This window comes from Salvelinus namaycush, chromosome 37 (assembly GCF_016432855.1).
Source record: "Salvelinus namaycush isolate Seneca chromosome 37, SaNama_1.0, whole genome shotgun sequence".
In the NCBI taxonomy this organism is placed as follows: domain Eukaryota; kingdom Metazoa; phylum Chordata; class Actinopteri; order Salmoniformes; family Salmonidae; genus Salvelinus; species Salvelinus namaycush.
In genome coordinates this window covers 22,775,659-22,781,419 of record NC_052343.1, presented here as the reverse complement: position 1 = coordinate 22,781,419, position 5,761 = coordinate 22,775,659, and positions in this window count along the sequence as shown.

The following is a 5,761-nucleotide window of genomic DNA, read 5'->3' as shown; positions in this document are numbered from 1 at the left end:
AAAAGGGGGATGCTTGCAAGCCGAAGAACACCATCCCAACCGTGAAGCACGGGGATGGCAGCGTCATGTTGTTGGGGTGCTTTGCTGCAGGAGGGACTGGTGCATTTCACAAAATAGATGGCATCATGAGGTAGGAAAATTATGTGGATATATTGAAGAAACATCCCAAGACATCAGTCAGGAAGTTAAAGCTTGGTCGCAAATGGACAATGACCCCAAGCATACTTCCAAAGTTGTGGCAAAATGGCTTAAGGACAACAAAGTCAAGGTATTGGAGTGGCCATCACAAAGCCCTGACCTCAATCCTATAGAAAATGTGGGCAGAACTGAAAAAGTGTGTGTGCAAGCAAGGAGGCCTACATACCTACATCATCATTCTCTAGTATTATTCTGACATTTCACATTCTTAAAATAAAGTGGTGATCATAATTGACCTAAGACCGGGAATTTTTACTGGATTAAATGTACGGAATTGTGAAAAACTGAGTTTAAATGTATTTGGCTAAGGTGTATGTAAACTTCCGACTTCAACTGTATATGGACTCAAATAATAGGGGTTGACATGATTTTTGAATGACTACCCTTTCCTCTGTCCCACGTAGAAAATCTGTAAGGTCCCTCAGTCAGGTATTACATTTAAAGCTCAGATTCAACTGGAAAGACCAGGGAGATTTTCAAAAGCCTCATAAAGAAGGGCAGTGATTGGTAGATGGGTAACAATAACAAATCAGACATTTAATATCTCTTTAAACATGGTCAAATTAATAATTATACTGTGGAGGATGCATTAAACCACCCAGACACATCATAAGCTACAGTCGTTCTTTTGAGGAAGGAAACTGCTTAGGGAAAATTAAGTGTTTGCAGGATCTAGTAGATGTACCTATATAATTATTTGTAGCCTCATGTCATGTCTTTGGCATCATTAAAACTGAAGACTTATTTGATCAAATAACTCTGTAATTATTATTACGCTATTAAACTAATTAATAATGTAACTGTAATTAACTAGGAAGTCGGGGCACCAAGGAAAATATTCAGATTACAAAGTTATTTTAATTAATTTTCCTAATATAACTTTCAGATATTTTAATATCTGATCAATTAGTCTTCGAATTAATGAATTATTCTTCACCTCACGTTAGTCTCTGTCACGCTCGTCGTAAAGATGAGACCAAGGCGCAGCGTGAGTAGAGTTCCACATAATTTTAATCAACTCACCTAACAAAACAATAAACTGTTGTGCTGCAGAATGAGGACCCAAAAGCGACGTAATAGTAACAGAGTCTTTATTCCAGAATAAAACAAATAATGATTCTCCTGGATACTATCCTCTCGTCAACAGAGAGGAACGACTGGAGACGCGACCACAGACTGCAGGTCGCTTCAGGAAGGCACTGGCCGTAGCTGACATTGACACCTGCTCACACGCAGCATCTGAAGAAGGCAAAGAACACGACAGGGCGGAACAAGGACACAGGAACAGCAAACGTCAAACAAGAATCCGACAAGGACAGAAGCGGAAAACAGAGGGAGAAATAGGGACTCTAATCAGAGGGCAAAATAGGGGACAGGTGTGAAAGAGTAAATGAGGTCGTTAGGAGAATGAGAAACAGCTGGGAGCAGGAACGGAACGATAGAGAGAGAGAAAGAGGGAAAGAACCTAATAAGACCAGCAGAGGGAAGCACAGGGACAAGACATGATGAAAGACAAAACATGACAGTACCCCCCCACTCACCGAGCGCCTCCTGGCGCACTCGAGGAGGAACCCTGGCGGCAACGAAGGAAATCATTAATCAACGAACGGTCCAGCACGTCCCGAGATGGAACCCAACTCCTCTCCTCAGGACCGTAACCCTCCCAATCCACTAAGTACTGGTGACCACGTCCCCGAGAACGCATGTCCATGATCTTCCGTACCCTGTAAATAGGAGCGCCCTCGACAAGGACGGGGGGGGGGGAGGGAAGACGAATGGGGGCGCGAAGAAAAGGCTTGACACAAGAGACATGGAAGACAGGGTGGACGCGACGAAGATGTCGCGGAAGAAGCAGTCGCACAGCGACAGGATTGACGACCTGAGAGACACGGAACGGACCAATGAACCGCGGAGTCAACTTGCGAGAAGCTGTCGTAAGGGGAAGGTTACGAGTGGAAAGCCACACTCTCTGACCGCGACAATACCTAGGACTCTTAATCCTACGTTTATTGGCGGCTCTCACAGTCTGCGCCCTGTAACGGCAAAGTGCAGACCTGACCCTCCTCCAGGTGCGCTCACAACGTTGGACAAAAGCCTGAGCGGAGGGAACGCTGGACTCGGCGAGCTGGGACGAGAACAGAGGAGGCTGGTACCCAAGACTACTCTGAAACGGAGATAGCCCGGTAGCAGACGAAGGAAGCGAGTTGTGAGCGTACTCAGCCCAGGGGAGCTGTTCTGCCCAAGACGCAGGGTTTCGAAACGAAAGGCTGCGTAATATGCGACCAATCGACTGATTGGCCCTTTCTGCTTGACCGTTAGACTGGGGATGAAACCCGGAAGAGAGACTGACGGAAGCACCAATCAAACGACAGAACTCCCTCCAAAACTGTGACGTGAATTGCGGACCTCTGTCTGAAACGGCGTCTAACGGGAGGCCATGAATTCTGAACACATTCTCAATGATGATTTGTGCCGTCTCCTTAGCGGAAGGAAGCTTAGCGAGGGGAATGAAATGTGCCGCCTTAGAGAACCTATCGATAACCGTAAGAATCACAGTCTTCCCCGCAGACGAAGGCAGACCGGTAATAAAGTCTAAGGCGATGTGAGACCATGGTCGAGAAGGAATGGGAAGCGGTCTGAGACGACCGGCAGGAGGAGAGTTACCTGACTTAGTCTGCGCGCAGTCCGAGCAAGCAGCCACGAAACGGCGCGTGTCCCGCTCCTGAGTAGGCCACCAAAACCGCTGGCGAATAGAAGCAAGCGTACCCCGAACGCCGGGGTGGCCAGCTAACTTGGCAGAGTGAGCCCACTGAAGAACAGCCAGACGAGTAGAGACAGGAACGAACAGAAGGTTACTAGGACAAGCGCGCGGCGACGCAGTGTGAGTGAGTGCTTGCTTTACCTGTCTCTCAATTCCCCAGACAGTCAACCCGACAACACGCCCCTCAGGGAGAATCCCCTCGGGGTCGGTAGAAGCCACAGAAGAACTAAAGAGACGGGATAAGGCATCAGGCTTGGTGTTCTTATTTCCCGGACGATAGGAAATCACGAACTCGAAACGAGCGAAAAACAACGCCCAACGAGCCTGACGTGCATTAAGTCGTTTGGCAGAACGGATGTACTCAAGGTTCTTATGGTCAGTCCAAACGACAAAAGGAACGGTCGCCCCCTCCAACCACTGTCGCCATTCGCCTATGGCTAAGCGGATGGCGAGCAGTTCGCGGTTACCCACATCATAGTTGCGTTCCGATGGCGACAGGCGATGAGAAAAGTAAGCGCAAGGATGGACCTTATCATCAGACTGGGAGCGCTGAGACAGAATGGCTCCCACGCCCACCTCTGAAGCGTCAACCTCGACAATGAATTGTTTAGTGACGTCAGGAGTAACAAGGATAGGGGCGGATGTAAAACGCTTCTTGAGGAGATCAAAAGCTCCCTGGGCGGAACCGGACCACTTAAAGCAAGTCTTGACAGAAGTCAGAGCTGTGAGAGGGGCAGCCACTTGACCGAAATTACGAATGAAACGCCGATAGAAATTAGCGAAACCGAGAAAGCGCTGCAACTCGACACGTGACTTAGGAACGGGCCAATCGCTGACAGCCTGGACCTTAGCGGGATCCATCTGAATGCCTTCAGCGGAAATAACAGAACCGAGAAATGTGACAGAGGAGACATGAAAGGCGCACTTCTCAGCCTTCACGTAGAGACAATTCTCTAAAAGGCGCTGGAGTACACGTCGAACGTGCTGAACATGAATCTCGAGTGACGGTGAAAAAATCAGGATATCGTCAAGGTAAACGAAAACAAAAATGTTCAGCATGTCTCTCAGTACATCATTAACTAATGCCTGAAAGACAGCTGGAGCATTAGCGAGACCGAACGGCAGAACCCGGTATTCAAAATGCCCTAACGGAGTGTTAAACGCCGTTTTCCACTCGTCCCCCTCTCTGATGCGTACGAGATGGTAAGCGTTACGAAGGTCCAACTTAGTAAAGAACCTGGCTCCCTGCAAAATCTCGAAGGCTGACGACATAAGGGGAAGCGGATAACGATTCTTAACCGTTATGTCATTCAGCCCTCGATAATCCACGCAGGGGCGCAGAGTACCGTCCTTCTTCTTAACAAAGAAAAATCCCGCTCCGGCGGGAGAGGAAGAAGGCACCACGGTACCGGCGTTGAGAGAAACAGACAGATAATCCTCGAGAGCCTTACGTTCGGGAGCCGACAGAGAGTATAGTCTACCCCGAGGGGGAGTGGTCCCCGGAAGGAGATCAATACAACAATCATACGACCGGTGAGGAGGAAGGGAGCTGGCTCTGGACCGACTGAAGACCGTGCGCAGATCATGATATTCCTCCGGCACTCCTGTCAAATCACCAGGTTCCTCCTGAGTAGAGGGGACAGAAGACACAGGAGGGATAGCAGACATTAAACACTTCACATGACAAGAAACGTTCCAGGATAGGATAGAATTACTAGACCAATCAATAGAAGGATTATGACATACTAGCCAGGGATGACCCAAAACAACAGGTGTAAAAGGTGAACGAAAAATCAAAAAGGAAATGGTCTCACTGTGGTTACCAGATACTGTGAGGGTTAAAGGTAGTGTCTCACATCTGATACTGGGGAGAAGACTACCATCTAAGGCGAACATGGGCGTGGGCTTCCCTAACTGTCTGAGAGGAATGTCATGTTTCCGAGCCCATGCTTCGTCCATAAAACAACCCTCAGCCCCAGAGTCTATCAAGGCACTGCAGGAAGCAGCTGAACCGGTCCAGCGTAGATGGACCGACAAGGTAGTACAGGATCTTGATGGAGAGACAGGAGTAGTAGCGCTCACCAGTAGCCCTCCGCTTACTGATGAGCTCTGGCTTTTACTGGACATGACATGACAAAATGTCCCGCAGAACCGCAATAGAGGCAAAGGCGGTTGGTGATTCTCCGTTCCCTCTCCTTAGTCGAGATGCGAATACCTCCCAGCTGCATGGGCTCAGTCTCTGAGCCGGTGGGAGGAGATGGTTGAGATGCGGAGAGGGGAAACACCGTTAACGCGAGCTCTCTTCCACGAGCTCGGTGACGAAGATCTACCCGTCGTTCTATGCGGATGGCGAGTGCAATCAAAGAGTCCACGCTGGAGGGAACCTCCCGGGAGAGAATCTCATCCTTAACCTCAGCGTGGAGTCCCTCCAGAAAACGAGCGAGCAACGCCGGCTCGTTCCAGTCACTGGATGCAGCAAGAGTGCGAAACTCTATAGAGTAATCCGTTATGGATCGATCACCTTGACATAGGGAAGCCAGGGCCCTGGAAGCCTCTTTCCCAAAAACTGAACGATCAAAAACCCGTATCATCTCCTCTTTAAAGTTCTGATAAACGTTAGAACACTCAGCCCTTGCCTCCCAGATAGCTGTGCCCCACTCCCGAGCCCGACCAGTAAGGAGTGATATGACGTAAGCGATCCGAGCTCTCTCTCTTGAGTATGTGTTGGGCTGGAGAGAGAACACAATATCACACTGGGTGAGAAAGGAGCGACACTCAGTGGGCTGCCCAGAGTAACATGGT